A 20168-nucleotide genomic window follows, 5' to 3' on the forward strand; every position below is an offset into this window, starting at 1 on the left:
AGGAAGGGAAAGACAGAGCCAGATACTCACACAGTACTTGCAGAGACAACAAGCAGGAGTTAGGTACGAGTTCAGACTCTGCAGAAAAAGGAAGGGAACGGACATAGAGGCAAAACAGGTAAAGGACAGGAGAGAGTTCAGACTGGAACTGAGTGTACGGAGGAGACCGACACTGCAGAGGGATACAGGAGCGGGTCTGGGAATACGGACCCCAGAGAGGCGGAACGAACAGGCAAGGAGCGTGTTCAGACAGGACAGACCAGACACAGGAGCGGGTCTAGGAAATCGGCCACTAGAAGGCGGAACGAACAGGCAAGGAGCGTGTTCAGACAGGACAGACCAGACACAGGAGCGGGTCTAGGAAATCGGCCACTAAAAGGCGGAAGGAACAGGCTAGGAGCGAGTACAGACAGGTCAGACAAGATACAGGAACGGGTCTAGGTAATCGGCCCCTAGAAGGCAGGAGGAACAGGCTAGGAGCGTGTTCAGACAGGACAGACAAGAGAACACAGAAAGGACTCAGTTCAGACACGGGAGCTGATACCGCAAAGCAGGAGACATACAGGACTCAGTTCAGACACGGGAACTGATACAAAAAGCAGGAGACAAGAGACGGGACCTGGCACCTTCAGAGTGCAAGCACACACTGAAGGAAACACTATGCTCAGGCAGGGATAGAAGGGAGCTGCTGAGCTATATACCAAGTGACAGACAGCAATAGGCTGAGGACGCACAAGGGGTGTGACCCACAGCAGGTACAAAAGGCAGGAAGTGATCGGGCGCCGCCCTTAAGCAGCAGAAACAGACACAAACAGACAGCATGGAGGGAAGCCAGAGAGACATTCTGGACAGGAGATCAAGTGCGCCCTCTTGCACAGTGGGAGATGGACCACCATGCAAGGACGCCGCCAGGTATGTTACAGTACCTCCCCCCTTACGCCCCCTCTTCTTCAGGCCTGCCAGAATCTTCCACAGGGAATTCGAGGGCCAGTCGTTCACTGGGTTGGAGGGGGACAGAGACTTAAGGGTAATCTCTGCTTCGAGGTACATCTTGTCAAGCTCACAGGAAGAAATAGACGGGTTATCACGTACATAATGAGGAAAAGTCACTGTCTCTTTGTTATCTGGTGGTATCCCGGAGGATTCAGGAAACAACTGGAGGTCCTCCGCCGGGTCAGAAGAGTGCAGAGGCTCAGAGAAAACAACTGCTTCAGAGTACACTAGGTCGGACTCACTGGAGGAAGCAGGCGAGGTATCGGGTACCGAGTATAGGAAAGTCTCTGTCCATTCACCACCAGGTGGCACCCCGAAGGGTTCTGGAGACAGCTGGCGGTCCTCCGCCTGGTCAGAGGGGTGTAGAGACTCACGGGTAACCTCTGCTTCAGAGTACACTAGGTCGGACTCACTGGAGGAAGCAGGCGAGGTATCGGGTACCGAGTATAGGAAAGTCTCTGTCCATTCACCACCAGGTGGCACCCCGAAGGGTTCTGGAGACAGCTGGCGGTCCTCCGCCTGGTCAGAGGGGTGTAGAGACTCACGGGTAACCTCTGCTTCAGAGTACACTAGGTCGGACTCACTGGACGAAGCAAGCGAGGTATCAGATCCAGGATATAGGAAAGTCTCTGTCCATTCACCACCAGGTGGCACCCCAAAGGATTCTGAACACAACTGGAGGTCCTCCGCCTGGTCGGAGGGGTGTAGAGACTCAGGAGTAACCTCTGCTTCGGAGTACACTAAGTTGGACTCACTGGACGAAGCGAGCGAGGTATCAGGTACAGAGTATAGGAGAGTCTCTGTCCTTTCGCTACCAGGTAGCACCCCGAAGGGTTCAGGAGACAACTGGAGATCCTCCGCCTGGTCGGAGGGGTGTAGAGACTCGGAGGTAACTACCACTTTGGGGTACCCATTGTCAGGCTCACAGGACGAAGCGGACAAAGTATTGAGTACCGGGTGTAGAGAAGTCTCTCTCCATTTGTCATCGAGTGGTATCCCGGAGGGTTCAGGAGGCAACAGGGGATCCTCCGCCAGGTAGTAGAGGTGCACAGACTCTGAGGTAACCACAGCTTTGGAGCATCCTTGGACATGCACACCGGTTAAAGAGAAAGAAGCATCTGATGCCGGGTGCAGGAAGTTCTCCTGTGTGGAGTCTGGATGGGCAGAAGTCTCTTCGGCCAGGAGAACTGGTGCACTACCCACGCACATTACCCATTGGGGTTTCTCCGGGATACAGGGAGATGAAGCTTCAGTAGGGACTCCAAGGCTGGGGTCAGGAGGTCTCAGGGAGGACAGACCCTGGCGTGACGGCTTGCCTCTAAGTCTAGCACGTCTGGACTGCCTCTTGAGGTTGAGAGAAGTATTCCGGAAAGCGTAGTCACCCTGTGAGGATTCTGGGTGGGCAGTAGTCTCATTGGGCTGGAGGACTATTGCGCTACCCACACACATTACCCGTCGGGGCTGCTCCGGGATATTGGGAAGTGAAGCTTCAGCAGGGGCTTCAGAGTTAGGGTCCTCGAAGACCATACGAAAGGCCACCAGGAAGGCCTGCAGGTCAAGGATGACAGGATCCCATGCTTCCCATAGGGGGGTGACCCATTTCAAGGCATCACCCGCTAGGTAGTCAATCATAAAGGCCACTTTAGCCCAATCGGAAGGAAAATAGAGAGGGTAGGCCTTAAAGTGTAGCATGCATTGCTCCACAAATGCACGACACTGTCTTGGATCCCCATAGTAACGTGGCGGATCCGCAGGAACGAGAGCTGATAGATCCATCTGGACGGGTGCGTAATTCGCCTGGAACTCAGCTAAAGGGGGAAAAAAAATTTATTTATTTTATTTTAATGCATGTATTCGCTGGAAAAACTTCTCAAAGAGCGAAGGCCGTGGGGCTCAACGGGAACCATGGCCTGAGCATGCTGTTATGCACACGCCCGGGCTAAGCGGCGTGTGCGTGTGATTGGTAGTGATTCCACTGGACCGTGCCGGAGAGTGAATGCCTGGAGGGGCGTGACTAAGTATTCACCCGATCCGACCAGGGTCGCACGACGGCATACGACGCCAGTGCACCAAGGAGGAACCGAGCAGAGGGACCAGGTGCTACTCCAGGACAGACCCCGGACACGGCTGTTGACCCACACAGGGAAATACAGGAACAGGCTGGTAGGCTGGCACACAGACTGGAGGGTATAGGCAGGCACGACTGGTATGCAGGCAGGCGGGTATGCAGGCAGGGGGGTAAAGGCAAGCACAGCTAGAGTGCAGACAGGGAGGCACTAGCAGGTAGGAACACAGGCGGGATAGGACCCAGTACACACCGGGACTCAGGAACAATACAGGCAGAGGGTTACAGGCAAGCACAGCTAGAGTGCAGACAAGGCTGAGCAGGGAGGACAGGGCTCTGTTCACACGGAACAGACAGGAAGGGAAAGACAGAGCCAGATACTCACACAGTACTTGCAGAGACAACAAGCAGGAGTTAGGTACGAGTTCAGACTCTGCAGAAAAAGGAAGGGAACGGACATAGAGGCAAAACAGGTAAAGGACAGGAGAGAGTTCAGACTGGAACTGAGTGTACGGAGGAGACCGACACTGCAGAGGGATACAGGAGCGGGTCTGGGAATACGGCCCCCAGAGAGGCGGAACGAACAGGCAAGGAGCGTGTTCAGACAGGACAGACCAGACACAGGAGCGGGTCTAGGAAATCGGCCACTAGAAGGCGGAACGAACAGGCAAGGAGCGTGTTCAGACAGGACAGACCAGACACAGGAGCGGGTCTAGGAAATTGGCCACTAAAAGGCGGAAGGAACAGGCTAGGAGCGAGTACAGACAGGTCAGACAAGATACAGGAACGGGTCTAGGTAATCGGCCCCTAGAAGGCAGGAGGAACAGGCTAGGAGCGTGTTCAGACAGGACAGACAAGAGAACACAGAAAGGACTCAGTTCAGACACGGGAGCTGATACCGCAAAGCAGGAGACATACAGGACTCAGTTCAGACACGGGAACTGATACAAAAAGCAGGAGACAAGAGACGGGACCTGGCACCTTCAGAGTGCAAGCACACACTGAAGGAAACACTATGCTCAGGCAGGGATAGAAGGGAGCTGCTGAGCTATATACCAAGTGACAGACAGCAATAGGCTGAGGACGCACAAGGGGTGTGACCCACAGCAGGTACAAAAGGCAGGAAGTGATCGGGCGCCGCCCTTAAGCAGCAGAAACAGACACAAACAGACAGCATGGAGGGAAGCCAGAGAGACATTCTGGACAGGAGATCAAGTGCGCCCTCTTGCACAGTGGGAGATGGACCACCATGCAAGGACGCCGCCAGGTATGTTACAGAAATATTTTAACCGGAAAGACCATCTTGATAACCACCAGAGAACCCACACAGGGGAGAAGCCCTTTTCCTGTTCAGAATGTGGGAAATGTTTTAACCGGAAAGAGCATCTTGATAACCACCAGAGAACCCACACAGGCGAGAAGCCCTTTTCCTGTTCAGAATGTGGGAAATGTTTTAATCGTAAAATGATTCTTGATAGACACAAGAGCACCCACATAGGGGAGAAGCCGTTTTCCTGTTCAGAATGTGGGAAATGTTTTAACAAGAAATCAGGTTTGCTTAAGCACCAGAGAACCCACACAGGGGAGAAGCCTTTTTTTTGTTCAGAATGTGGGAAATATTTTAACCATAAATCAGTTTTGGTTACGCACCAGAGAACCCACACAGGGGAGAAGCCCTTTTCATGTTCAGAATGTGGGAAATGTTTTAACCTTAAATCAGCTTTGGTTACGCACCAGAGAACCCACACAGGGGAGAAGCCCTTTTCATGTTCAGAATGTGGGAAATGTTTTACCCATAAATCGGATTTGGTTAAGCACCAGAGAACCCACACAGGGGAGAAGCCTTTTTCATGTTCAGATTGTGGGAAATGTTTTAACCAGAAATCCAATTTGATTAGGCACCAGAGAACCCACACAGGGTAGAAGCCTTTTTTCTAATCTTTTTTTTAATCCAATACATTTTTATTGAGATTTATTCATTAGTTGTTTTTTTTTGTTTTTTATAAAACAAGAAACCAGTACATACAATAATAAAATAACATACCATAGGGATGACATACATGCATCTCTCCTATATATCCTTTCAGCTTGCCCATTACCGCCTGATAACTTGCAGTTCTAATACTGCTCTCCATTGATCCTCAGAAATTGGACCTATATCTCCATCCATTTTTGTCTAGCTGGAGAAGGAAATTTTGTTAAATAATTATCAAGAAGGACTCAGTAAATATCAGAAATACGACCCTTAGGATTTCCCTTCTCTAATACCAACTTAACAAAAGTATTATTTTCTACCCAAAAGGGAGTCCATCTTGATTGTGCATTAAATGAATGCCGAAACTGTAGATATTTATACAATTGTTTGTCAACCCAAATCCCCCCTTTAATTGATCAAAGGACTTAAGTATTCCTTCACACAATATGTTTTATATCGTATATATTCCTTTATCCTCCCAACTCCAAAATCCCTCTAATTTACAGAACTCAGCATATTTATTATTAAACCATATAGGTGTAGATTCATTGCAGTCTCCTATTTCCATTATATCTTTACCCCTATCCCAGACCTTGTAGAGTAGAGCAAGTGTAGGGTATATTGATTTCTTGTGTGCGAGGTCATTCAGTTCCACTATATGAATAGGAATATTCCACCGTGTTCCTGAGGTAATTAACCCCTTAATACTATTTGGGTTTGCAGCGCTATGCCACCCACCCAAATGTGACAATTGCGCTGCAATATAATATATTAGTGCATTAGGAATCGCCAATCCACCAGATTCCTTGTCACTTTGTAGATATTCACATTTTATCCTAGCCGATTTCTTTTTCATATAAGAGAATGAAACTTGCTATGAATTTTCTGAAAATGGGCATTATGCAGAATGTATAAGAGTTGGGGCATCAATGTCATTTTTAATAAGTTCCCTCTTCCTACAGCTGATAATGGTAATCTCCACCACGCATCGATTTTCTTTTTATACTTTTCCAGAAGAAGATATAGAATCAGTGCAATGTAATCCGGAGATCTTTTTGTTATACTTATACTCGGTATTAGAATTTCTCAACCGTTCGTATTCGTGTAGGTTCTAATATGCTCGAATTAGGGATATCATCAAATGGTAGAATAACCGACTTATCCCAATTAATGGACAGGCCTGACCATTCACCAAACTCTCCAATAATGTTCAGAATAGGATCAGTAGACTTCTGGATATCACCTACAGTAGAAACCAGAAGTTTCCATACACTATGTAAAAAGACACATTTGCAGGTTTTTCTCAATATCGGACATGAAATCAGAATAAACCTTTCCCGTTTTAGGTAAATTAGGATTACCATCATTTATAATATTTGCCAAATGCCAGAATAATGAGAGAGAGAGACTGTTTTAAGGAATTTTTATAACTTACTGCAAAATCAAAAGTGTACATACATTTCATTAGTATTTGGTACCATTACCCTTAAACTGAATGACTTGGGTCAATCGTTTGGGATATCCTTCCACAAGCTTCTCACAATAGTTGGTCGGAATTTGGGCCGATTCCTCCTGACAAAACTGCTGTATCTAACCCAGGTTTATAGGTCACCTTGCTCGCACCGGCCTTTTCAGCTTTGCTCCTAAATCTTCAATAGGATTGAGATCAGGGCTTTGTGATGGCCACTCCAAAACATTGACTTTGTTATCCTTCAGCCACTTTGTTATCATTTTGGCAGTATGCTTTCGGTCATTGTCCATTTGGAAGACCCATTTCCGCCCAAGCTTTAACTTCCTGACTGATGTCTTCAGATGCTGCTTCATTATTGCCACATAATCTTCTTTTCTCATGATGCCATCTATTTTGTGAAGTGCACCAGTCCCTCCTGCAGCAAAACAGACCCACAACATGATGCTGACACCCCTGTGTTTCACAGTTGGGATTGTGTTCTTAGGCATCCAAGCTTCTTCCTTTTTCTTCCAAACGCAACAATGGTCATTATGCCCCAAAATTTCAATTTTAGTTTCATCAGACCACAGGACATGTCCCCAAAAATTAAGGTCTGTGTTCCTGTGTGCATTTGCAAACATTAATCTGCCTTCTTTGTTTCTTCTGGAGTAATGGCTTCTTCCTGGCAGAGTGGCCTTTCAGCCCATGTTGATACAGTACACGTTTCATGGTGGATATTGACACAATCTTACCAGCTTCCGCCATCATCCGCTGCTGTTATACAGCTGTGACATATGAAGGGATTGCCTAACAAACAGGCAATCCCTGCATATGTCACAGCTGTGTAACAGCCGCGACACATGCAGACGCGGTTGCTTCAACTGAAATGCCGAGCACGCCAAAACTATTCAGCGAATACCCGAGCGTGCTCGTTTAAAGGGTTAAACAAGCATGCTCACTCATCACTAATGTCAGATTTTGAGAAAAGTATGCATATGTGTCTTTTTATATAGTGTATGTAAACTTCTGGTTTCAACTGTATATATATCAGTAAATCGTCAGCATAGAGTGAACTCATTCATCTAAGTTACCATATTTAAAGCCTACAATATCCGGGCTAGCACTCAACATATAGGCCAAAGGTTCAATGGCTATCGCGAGCAGGAGTGGAGACAGGGGGCATCCCTGCTGTGTGCCCCTCCCCATCACGATTGAAGCAGATAAGAGACCGTTAGTTCTTATTTTAGTCTGAGGTCCTGAGTACAAAACCTGTATGTATGATAGGAATTTGGGACCCACCCCAAACCTTTTCAGAACCTTCTACAGGTATTTCCATTCTACGCCATCGAATGCTTTAGCTGCATAGAGAAAGAAAGAAAGAATAGCTTTATGTCCTATTATTACATCTGATTTATGAATATTCAAAAGAGGCCTTTCTAAATTCATTGCTGTGGACCAGTTTTGCATAAAGCCTGATTGATCCTGATGAATAATCTCTGTAATAATGTGAAATAATCTATTTGCCAGGGCCTTTGCAATAATTTTAGTGTCTACAGATAGAAGAGAAATGGGACGATATGACAGCAGGTCTTTCCCTGGGTTCAAAAGGATAACTACAATTGCATCATTCATAGATTTTGGCATGTGACCCAATTCTAATGCTTCATTAAAAGTATCTCATAGTTTAGGGATTAGGAGATCCTTACATTTTTTAAAAAATTCACATAACAGTCCATCAGAGCCGGGGGCCTTTTCATTACCAAGGGACTGTAATGCATCCTCAAGTTCAGACATTGTCAGTGGGTTTTCTAGGTAGGATCTACTTTCCTCTTTAAACTTAGGTAATTTTATATCCTCAAGAAACAATCCAAGTTCGACTGCATTTCCTCTAAATCTTGATTCATAAATATTAGAATAGTAAGTATGAAAGGCATTTAGCACATTGTTTCCTGATGTGGTGTCTCGATTTTCCGTGACATAAGATGGACCCTCCTGTGATTTATCTACGGTAGAGAGAAGATGCCTCACACTTTCCCTCTGTTCAAAATATTTTTGCTTTGTAAAGAACTGCTTGTTTTCCGCCTTAGAGATAAGATGATCATGAAATAATCCAAACAAACACAAGAAAAAATCAATCTAAATGGGTCTTGCTGTTGATTCTTGAGCTTTCAGCCATACCTTGTGAAATAGACCAATCCTTCCTTGCTAATTTGTTCTTATTCTCCTCCTCCTTCCTTTCCCTGATCTACATGCTATTGATTATTAATCTTTGTCTAACCATTTCACACCTTTAGGGTATGTGCACACGATGCAGAAATGAAGCAGAAAATTTCTGCATCATTTCTGCATCTCCCTGGCAGAAAAAACGCATGCAGATTGTGCATGCGTTTTTCCTGCAGAATACATGCGGATCCACATGCAGATTCACATGCGTTTCCGCATGCAGATTGACAAGCGCTTTCCAGGCGATTTTAGCATCACCTGGAAAGTGCTTGACAACTAGGTCACACTATATAAATCCATGCAAACAGCATGGATTTATATAGTGTGACCCGAGAGAGTGTATATACTTACCTCCGATGGCCCGCGCTGTCCTGCTTTACAAAGTTCCCGGCTGCCGGCAACTTTGAATTGAAAGACCTGCCGACGTCAGCGTCACGTGACCCGTCACATGACTCTGACGTCAGCGCAGGTCCTACAACTCACTGCAAGTGCCGGGAACCAAGCGGGAGCGGAGCGCGGGCCGACAGAAGGTAAGAATACATTTATTTTTTATTTTATTCTTTTTTTACAGCTTTTTTAATGGTACCTGGGTGTGGAGGAGAGTCTCCTCTCCTCCACACTCGGGTACCATCCGCATATTAGAACGCGCCAATAGCGCAAGTACAGATGCTGTCTTGCGGAATTGGCGCGTTCTAATGCAAGTCAATGGCGGCGAAATCGCCGCGTTTCCGCAAAATTAATTGACATGCTGCGGATTTTTGACCGCAGCGTTCACGCTGCGGAAAAATCCGCATCATGAGCACAGCACATGCGGATTTCCATTGGGGAACATTGCTTCCCTTCTACCATGCGTTTTTCATGCGTTTACGCGGCGTTTACGCAACTGCAAAAACGCCGCGGAAACGCATGAAATACGCATCGTGTGAACTCAGCCTTATGCAAGTTGGTTTCTCATTATGTTGTAATATCTATTACTTTTCCCAGTAGCTTCGTATGTATCAGACAATATTTGCAGAATCATCTGTTGGGTCTTGTAGTTTTCCTAGGGACCCTCTCAATCTCTGTGTGACACCAAACAGAATTAACGAACGACGTTACAATATGTGATTTCTTCTTGATTACAGTGTTTTCCAATAAAAGTTTTTCCATTTAACAAAGTATTTGCTCGTGAGTTTCTTATTTTTTTCTGCTTCTATTCTTTCTAGATATAATAGATTTGTTAATTGTGAGATGAAATCCTGTAAAGTCGGAGTTGAAGGTTCCAACCAGCAGCCTAGTAACATACGCTTTGCCAATAGAACCAAAACATAGAATAATGGAGGGATCTTAAACGAAAACCTTCCTTCTTTCGTTTTATCTCTAGGCCAGTAGTGAAACAATATCATCATAAGAGGGAGTTGTGTTTTAAAGTTCCACATTTCTTTAACCCCTTAAGGACCTTGGGATTTTCCGTTTTTGTATTTTCATTTTTTGCTCCCCTTGTTCCCAGAGGTATAGCTTTTTTATTTTTTGGTCAATATGGCAATGTGAGGGCTTATTTTTTGTGGGACAAGTTGTACTTTTGAACAGCATCACTGGTTTTATCATATTGTGTACTGGGAAATGGGAAAAAAACTCCAAATGCGGTGAATTTGTAAAAAAAATGCAATTCTACAGTTGTTTTTTTTACCACGTTCACTGAATGCTAAAACTGAGCTGCCATTATTATTCTCCAGGTCATTACGAGTTCTTGGACAGCAAACATGTGTAGGTTCTTTAAGTGGTGAAAAAAATGCCATTTTCCGAGACCCGTAGCGTCTCCAATTTTCGGGATCTGGAGCCAGGTGAGGGCTTATTTTTTGCGAGCTGAGCTGACATTTTTATTGATACTATTTTGGGGTAGATCCTATATTTTAATCGCCCATTATTGCATTTTATTGCAATGTTGCAACGACCAAAAAAATGTAATTCTGGCATTTAGAATTTTTTTCTCGTTACGCCATTTACCGATCGGATTAATTCTTTTTTATGTTGATAGATCGGGCAATTCTGAATGCGGCAATATCAAATATGTGTTTGTTTGTTGTTTTTTTTATTTTGAATGGGGTGGAAGGAGGGTGATTTTAAACTTTTATATTTGTTTTATTTTTTTATATTTTTAAAAACATTTTTTACACTTTTTGCTTGCTTCAATAGTCTCCATGGGAGATTCGAAGCAGCAGTTGTCCGATTGCCTCTGCTGCATACAGGTGGTGAGCAGATCGCCTGTATGCAGCAGAAATGCTCACTTGTTATGAGCGCCGACCACTGGGCGGCGCTCATAGTAATAAGGACATGACAACCACAGGGGTCTGCTACAGACCCCGGGTTGTCATGCCAACCCATCGGTGACCCGAGATCATGTGACAGGGTCACCGATGGGCGGGGCTAATGCCGTGCTTCCGGCGCGCCAATGTTAAATGCCGCTGTCAGAGATTGACAGCAGCATTTAACTGGTTAACAGCTGCGGGTGGATCGCAATTCCCCCATTGGCTGTTGCGGACACATGTGAGCTGTATAAATCAGCTGACATGTGCCCGGTTCAGTGCGGGTTCAGCGCCGGAGCCCACGCTGAACTGGGGGTGATGACCTGGGGCGTACTAATACGTTCCAGGTCATAAAGGGGTTAATGCAATCTAGAATAGCCCCCCAGAAGATGCGTAGTCTTGAACACAGCCAAAGCCCATGTAATAAGTCCGTAGAATTCTATCAGGTTTAAGGGGCGTTTTGGGGAGATCAAAGGCGGATCTGACTTTATGAATGATCTTAAATTGGGTTTCCCTCCACATCTCATTAGTTATTGCTTTACAGTTTTTTCTCCAACTTTCTCTTATCTTAACTCCAATGTCTTGATCATTAAATTTTCTCCCAGTGTTTGAAAGATAATTCAGTATTTACTCCCAACATCACATCCCTCATTACAGAAAGATAGATGATGACGTCCTCGTGGCCCTCACTAAGCAATCAAAGCCATTAGTAGTAATTTCTAGGGAGGTGTCTTTCAGGTGACTCATGATAGAGCGTCTAATTTGTTCCAATTGTAATGTCTGATTAGGGCTTAGATGACATTTCTCAATCAACTCATCTTGATTTTTGATGTTGATTCCTTGTTTATTTCAAAAATTCTATCAGATCCTCTTTTAAAGAATTACCCACCAACATTAGCCAATATGGATTCAATCGTCACGGGCATTTCATTGCCCCCTCTATGCCACCTGTTCTCAATTGCACACATATCGGAGAATGGTCTGAGATTCCCCCGGGTAAATATTTCACTTAATGAATTAACGGATTCAGAGATTCTGGTCCAATTGCCAAGTCAATCCTTGACAAGGAATGGTGTGACATTGAGTAGCATGAATATTGTCTAATTGAGGGATTTCTCTGTCTCCAAATATCCACATACCCAATTTCTGAAAATAATCTAGCCATCCCTGTAGAGGAGGCTGGGTCAGGTATGTTACCCATATGTAGTCTATCCCAATGCTGGTGGAAATAATTATTGAAATCTCCCATCAAAAAACTGAAGTCTTAGGAGGCCCCAATGTAAAGTATAATACGTTTTTAATAATTTTATCTTTATATGGAGGGAGTTTATATAAAGCTACCAAAATTATTTTAATTCTGTATATAGACTAATATACCAATATACCGTCCCTTAGTATCCAATGCCGTTTTAAGGCATTTAAATGGGATTGATTTATGAATCAAAACAGATACCGCTCTGGCATGAGAAGAAAATACTGAATGAAAAGCATAGCCTATCCACGACCTATTATTTGTTTTGTTTCATGAGTCAAATGTGTTTCCAACAAACAGACAATAGCTGGTTGGTATTGATGTAGCCAAGTATATACAGCCACCTCTTAGGTGTCTCCCATGCCCCGAACCTTCCACGCTATAATATTTACAAGCTTAGCCATATGTGCGCAGGTAAACAGAATAACCAGTAGACCGTTTTGAGCTGTTCCTCCACCCTCCCTTCTTTTTTGCATGCACCCCTTTTAACACATAGCATAATTAACCTCTAACATTGCAATACAACCAATCAAACATTACAGACATTTCTTCCCGGAGGGGAGATTGGGAGCCTTTATAAGTCCAAAGCCTGACCTAAAAAAAAAAAGCTCTTCTTCAAAACCTTTTCAGAGATTCCCGCTGTCCATATCAAATGGCATCAAGATTTAAAAGCCAACAAAGCAAAGTGTTGATGTTTATGGAGGTCCGGATTTATCCACTTTCAATGTAGCTTCGCTGATGTCCAGTCATTCTGTAGTTTCCCAGGGAGATTCATGGATGAGCACCTTTCCTGAGACTACAATCCTCAGGTGTGCCGGATACATCACAGAATATGGGAGTAGTAAGTCTCGCAACCTTTTCTTTACAGGTGTAAATTGTGCTTTGCGTTTCTGCACTTCAGCAGAGATGTCAGGAAAGATGGCCACCTTGGTCTTGGATAAGTTAGGACAGTTACATGATTGTATCACTATAATGCAGTAACTTCAATACAAAGGGTGGTGGCGGAGCTCCTGGTGGAGGGGGTCTGAAAGGCACCCTATGAGCACACTCTATTGCCAAGTAAGGAGACAGAACCTCTCTTCCAAACACATCCCTGAACCAGGTCTCCATAAATTCAACCGGATTTTTGCCTTCAGCTCTTTCTGCGACTCCTATAAGGAGTAGATTGTTTCTACAGGGTCTTTTCTCCAAGTCAACTGTTTTATTAAGTAGGGTAATCAGATTTTGCTTGTATGTTTTCATATCCTTTTACATAGGAGACAATTGATCCTCAATATTACTAATTCTGCCCTCTGTTTCTTTAATTCTTTCAAACGCCCTTTGAATGTCTCTCCTTATAGATGACATATCTTCCTTCATAAATCCCATATGGGTGGTAATGCTGGTCAGGGACTTGTTGGACATATTGACCACAGATGGCACATCCCTCATGGTGGGTTTCTGGTCTGTGGTATGCTCTAAGTTTACTGCCGGCACCAAGTAAATTCCTTACTTTATACCCAGGAAAGTTGGTGCTGAATTTTTTTGCTGCGTCATCTGCTCTTTATCAGGAACACACGCTTCTCCCTGCTCCTCCTGTTCCTCCCCCGGGTGACCTTTAGGAGAATCCTCTATGGCCACCTCTGTCACCCGGGCAAAGCGTCTCAGACGAGATGCAGCCTCCAACATCTTATCTCCCTGTTGGGCTGGCTGTCCTCCTTGCCAGTGTGGCTCTTTTGACGGGTCATTCTCCTCAGGGGACGCCGAAATCAACTCCTCACAGGTCCCGGAGTGTGTTAGGTGGTAGGATCATTGGTATAAATCTGTTTTCTGTCGGTGCAGGCTGGGATTACAGGATTATGAGCGGGAGCTCAGTCCATGTATCTGCTCACATCAAGCCTCAGGCCACGCCCCCTGCCTTGTTTTTTAATAATTTTTTTACTGTGTTCACTGAAGGGGTTAACTAGTGGGACCGTTTTATAGGTCGGGTCATTCTGGACGCGACCATACCAAATGTGTGTACTTTTTTTATATTTATTTTTTCATAAAAAATATTTATCGGTACAATATAGTTGTATGTACAGTATATACAGTACAGACCAAAAGTTTGGACACACCTTCTCATTTAAAGATTTTTCTGTATTTTCATGACTTTGAAAATTGTACATTCACACTGAAGGCATCAAAACTATGAATTAACACATGTGGAATTATATACTTAACAAAAAAGTGTGAAACAACTGAAAATATGTCTTATATTCTAGGTTCTTCAAAGTAGCCACCTTTTTCTTTGATGACTGCTTTGCACACTCTTTGCATTCTCTTGATGAGCTTCAAGAGGTAGTCACCGGAAATGGTTTTCACTTCACAGTGTGCCCTGTCAGGTTTAATAAGTGGGATTTCTTGCCTTATAAATGGGGTTGGGACCATCAGTTGTGTTGTGCAGAAGTCTGGTGGATACACAGCTGATAGTCCTCCTGAATAGACTGTTAGAATTTGTATTATGGCAAGAAAAAAGCAGCTAAGTAAAGAAAAACGAGTGGCTATCATTACTTTAAGAAATGAAGGTCAGTCAATGCGAAAAATTGGGAAAACTTTGAAAGTGTCCCCAAGTGCAGTTGCAAAAACCATAAATCGCTACAAAGAAACTGGCTCACTTGAGGACCGCCCCAGGAAAAGAGGACCAAGAGTCACCTCTGCTTCTGAGGATAAGATTATCCGAGTCACCAGCCTCAGAAATCGCATGTTAACAGCAGCTCAGATTAGAGACCAGGTCAATGTCACACAGAGTTCTAGCAGCAGACACATCTCTTCAACAACTGTTAAGAGGAGACTTTGTGCAGCAGGCCTTCATGGTAAAATAGCTGCTAGGAAACCACTGCTAAGAACAGGCAACAAGCAGAAGAGACTTGTTTAGGCTAAAGAACACAAGGAATGGACATTAGACCAGTGGAAATCTGTGCTTTGGTCTGATGAGTCTAAATTTGAGATCTTTGGTTTCAACCACCATGTCTTTGTGCGACGCAGAAAAGGTGAACGGATGGACTCTACATGCCTGGTTTCCACCGTGAAGCATGGAGGAGCAGGTGTGATGGTGTGGGGGTGCTTTGCTGGTGACACTGTTGGGGATTTATTCAAAATTGAAGGCATACTGAACCAGCATGGCTACCACAGCATTTTGCAGCGGCATGCTATTCCATCTGGTTTGCATTTAGCTGGACCATCATTTATTTTTCAACAGAACTATGACCCCAAACACACCTCCAGGCTGTGTAAGGGCTATTTGACCAAGAAGGAGAGTGATGGGGTGCTACGCCAAATGACCTGGCCTCCACAGTCACCAGACCTGAACCCAATTGAGATGGTTTGGGGTGAGCTGGACCTCAGAGTGAAGGCAAAAGGGCCAACAAGTGCTAAGCATCTCTGGGGAACTCCTTCAAGATTGTTGGAAGACCATTTCCGGTGACTACCTCTTGAAGCTCAACAAGAGAATGCCAAGAGTGTGCAAAGCAGTCATCAAAGCAAAAGGTGGCTACTTTGAAGAACCTAGAATATAAGACATATTTTCAGTTGTTTCACATTTTTTTGTTAACTATATAATTCCACATGTGTTAATTCATAGTTTTGATGCCTTCAGTGTGAATGTACAATTTTCATAGTCATGAAAATACAGAAAAATCTTTAAATGAGAAGGTGTGTCCAAACTTTTGGTCTGTACTGTATATGCATGTATTTTTTATTACTATTATTTTGTAATTTTTTTAAAAAAGTTTTTACTATTTTTTTTCTGTACTTTTTTTTTTACTTAGTCCCACTATGTGATGTTCACTTTCACAGCTGTGATTACAGTTATAAAGCATAGCAGCAATGTAAGAGCTTCGCTATGCTTTATAACTGTTCGTGCTGCACTGACACAAGTTAGGTAGATCATGCACTGCACATGACCTAAATAACTTGTTAGCTCTGGTCACCCGGATGTCATCATGATGACATCGAGTCACCATGGCTATGATCGGCCCCTGAGGTAACTAGTTTCTGATGACATATGGGACATCACCGCTTTCAGGAGAAATTGTGCAATAAATTATGGGGTTCAGTTTCATCTATTAACCCTTGTGTACCTGACAAATTTGCAGCAAATACAAAAATTGCATTTTTACCACTAAAATGTCATTTCCACAACCCAATGTTAAAAAATTCTGTAAGGCACCTATGGGTTCATAATACTCACTACACTCCTAGATTGATTTCATAGGCAGTGAAGTTTCCAAAATGGTGTCACATGGGGAGGGGGAACGGTTCTGCCACCTCAGGGTGGCTTTTAGACATCTGCGTTTTAAAAGCCAAAATCCAAAGCAGAAACACAGAACATGACGTCATGGAAGACGTTTCTGCTTTGGGTTTTGGCTTTTAGGTTTTGGGTTTTAGCTTTTAGCTATTGCTCCACACTCGGTACCCTGGACCACTTAGAGCAGAAGTATAAGGCATATTACCTATCTTGTCTGATTGTCTACAAGTTTTGACCTGGCCCTCATGTTGAACACGACCTCTAACATCTAACCAGCATCTTCTGGGCACTTCTCTCCACAGCCGGTCATTAAGCCCCTTTCTTATATATAACGCTGTCTGCCATTGATCTGGTGTTGTGTCCATTGTTTCCCCTCCCCCCTTCCCCCTCTTTGGAACACGCCGTACCTTACATTACACATCCTTCATTAGTCATTGACTCTATTTAAATCTTTACAAGAGGGATTCATTCCCTGATCCCATCAGTTGACTCGCCGCCTGTGTAGGACCACTTTATATCTATAATCCTCTTATGCTATACAGTTAAGCTCATCTATATGTTATTATTTTTAGGCTACCCCAGGATCATTGACATGCTGCACTAGGTCTATTGCTTTATACGCTTGGCCTCACTCTACTTGTACATATTTGCTCCTTTGTGGTTCAGGATACTTGTGTGTGTAAATATATATATAGTGTGGGCACCCGCTTCTGCAGTGCCACCATGTAACCAATTGCTTGTGAAATAAAGGTTTTTGACTGAGCTCATGATTGGTGTTTCTGCTTTGGGTTTCTGATTATTGTTCTCAAACACTAGTGTACAACCACATATGGGGTACTGCCACATTTGGGAGAAATTGCTTAACAAATTGTGGGGTCCAGTTTCTCCCATTATCCCTTGTGTAAATTATAAATTTGGTGCTAAAACAGTATTTTAGTGGAAAAAATATATTTTTTGTTCTCACACCTAAATGTTATGAAGTTTTGTGAATCACTTGTAGGTTAGAAATGCTCAGTACACCCCTAGATGAATTCATTGGGAGGTTTCTTCTGTTTTTCTATGCCAGGGGCTCTCCAAATGCGACATGGCATTCATCTATTCCAGACAAATAGCTCTCTTTCCTTTCCTAGCCCTGCCATATGCCCAAACAGTAGTTTTTGACCACATATGGGGTATCATCGCGTTCAGTAGAAATTGCATTACAAATTATGGTGTCCGTTTTCTCCTGTTATCCATTGTGAAAATTACAAATTTGGAACTAAAACAACATTGAAAAAATTAAAATGAAAATTTTCAATATGTCGACCTAATGTTATCTGTGTGGTACCTGTGGGTTCAAAATGCTCACTATACCCCTGTAAAAAAATGTTTGAGGTGTGTAGTTTCCAAAATGGGGTCACTTGTGCGGGATTTCTGCTGTTTGGGCACCTCAGGGTCCCTGCAAATGCGACACAGTGCCCACAATTTATTTTACCCAAATTTGTGTTCCAAAATTCAAATAGTGCTCCTTCCCTTCCGAACCCGGCCATTTGTCCAAACAGAGGTTTTTGCCCACATAAACTGTGTAACAAATCAAATTTTGGTGTCCATTTTGTCGTGCTATCCCTTGTAAAGTAAAAAATTGGGGCTAAAGTAACATTTCAGAGGCAAGATTTAAATTAATATTTTTTTAATTCCACTTTGCATTAATTCCTGTGTAGCACCTGAAGGGTTAAAAAATTTCTTGACAGCGATTTTGAAATATTTGAGGGATGTCGTTCTTAAAATGGCATCACTTTTGGGGAGTTTACGGTATATAGGCCCCTTAAAGTTCTTTGAAATCTGAATAGGTCCTTAAAAAAAAAGGTTTTGAAAATTTCTTGCAAAAATGAGAAATTGCTGCTAAAGTTTTAACCTTTCTAACATTCTACCAAAATAAAGTGACATTTGAAAAATTATGTAGATGTAAAGTAGACATGTGGGAAATGTTATTTATTAATTATTTTGTACAGCAGAACTAACTGGTTTAAGGATATAAAAATTGAAAGTTTGGAAATTTTCCCCAAACTTCCGATATTTTCACAAATAAGCGCAAAAATATATGGACCCAAATTTACCATTAACATAAAGTAAAATGTGTCATGGAAAACCATCTCAGAATCACTGGGATCCGTTGAAGCGTTCCAGAGTTATCATATGAAGTGACACTGGTCAGATTTCAAAAATTTCACCTGGTTAGGAAGGTGAAAATGGGCTCTGTCACTAAGGGGATAAATGTTTTTAGATTTATGTGAATATTCACAAGTTTTCTGTATGGTGCGAAATATATTCTACTACTACCTTGTTTAACAGTAAGATTAATATCAAGAAAATTATTTATTTTTTTTTAATGAGAAAAATTAGTGAACCTTCAATTGAAAGGATTGTTATTAATGTAGTGACCAAAGTTCTCTATTTCCTCTCGTGTACCCTACCAGAATATCAAAATGTCGTCAATAAAACAGACGTACCATATGATACTTGATTGAAAATTACAGTCTCCATATAAAAATTGTTCATCCCATTTGTACATGGCTATATTAGCCTGGGAAGGTGAAAATTTGTCTCCGATGCCAACTGCTTGTCTCTGTAAAAAATCCCTAATGTTCATGAATAGATGACTGGGATCATTGTCATCCCAGTCATCTATATATTCTATTTTTGGGTATATATTTTTTGTGTTTTTAATTTTAGGTACCAGCTGACGATTAATCTCCAATTAGCCCATGACATGGGTCACATTCAAAGAGTGCATAGACATATCATATATAGGGAGCTAGAAGTATCATGTTCAGACCATGAATAAGGCTTATTGCCAAAACGCAAAGGTCCGTCCCGATACCTATTTTATCTTGCTGACCAGCCAGTTACTGCTTCTGGATGTTTTTAATGGTGAAATACAAGTAAAGCTTTATATATACTTACCTGGAATGATGTGTCACTGCTGGATTCCTCCTCTCTTGTACATATGTATCTTCAATATGTTTTGGTAAACAGCTAAAATGCCAAAACTTGTGTCACTGTCCAAATATTTAGCGGACCCAAGTATCTAAAGGTGCCATTGATATGAAATTTTCAGCAGATGTCAGTAACAACCAATGCAATCCAAACAGGCAAAGAAATCAAACCATAGATGTCCGTAAATTAAGTTATGAGAAATGACACAGGGAAAGAGTATTGAAGTTGCCGTCTGCAATTTTTTTAATACTTCATACAAAAGTCTTTGTTGGTGATGACAGCTTCAATACACCTTCTGTATGGAGAAACTAGTCTCATGCATTGCTCAGGTGTGATTTTGGCCCATTCTTCCACACAAGCACTATTCACATCCTGAAGGTCCCTTGAGCTATTTCTATGAACTCTGAGTTTTATTTACTTCCATAAATTTTCTATTGGATTCAGGTCAGGTGATTGGCTGGGTCATTCTAGCAGCTTTATTTTTATCTGAAACCAATTGAGAGTTTCCTTGGCTGTGTGTTTGGAATCATTGTATTGCTGAAATGTAAACCCTTAGGCTATGTTCACACACATGTTTTTTTCTGCTGTTATCTTTTCTTTGGCAGGAAAACAGCTGTTTAAAAAACGCAGGTTTTGTTGCGGTTTTGCTGCATTTTTTTGACCACCCATTACTTCCTATGGG

At 43.0% G+C, this 20168-nt stretch overlaps 1 protein-coding gene across 1 annotated transcript in view; it reads right to left on the minus strand.

Moving 5' to 3' along the window:
- The window catches only part of LOC141222891 (gastrula zinc finger protein XlCGF66.1-like), a 146613-nt gene that overhangs the window by 91258 nt on the left and 35187 nt on the right, over nt 1-20168 (minus strand). The gene's annotated exons all lie outside the window — the stretch shown is intronic.

Source organism: Phyllobates terribilis, unplaced genomic scaffold (genome assembly GCF_046119375.1).
Source record: "Phyllobates terribilis strain yellow unplaced genomic scaffold, ASM4611937v1 Scaffold_364__1_contigs__length_1914224, whole genome shotgun sequence".
Lineage (NCBI taxonomy): Eukaryota > Metazoa > Chordata > Amphibia > Anura > Dendrobatidae > Phyllobates > Phyllobates terribilis.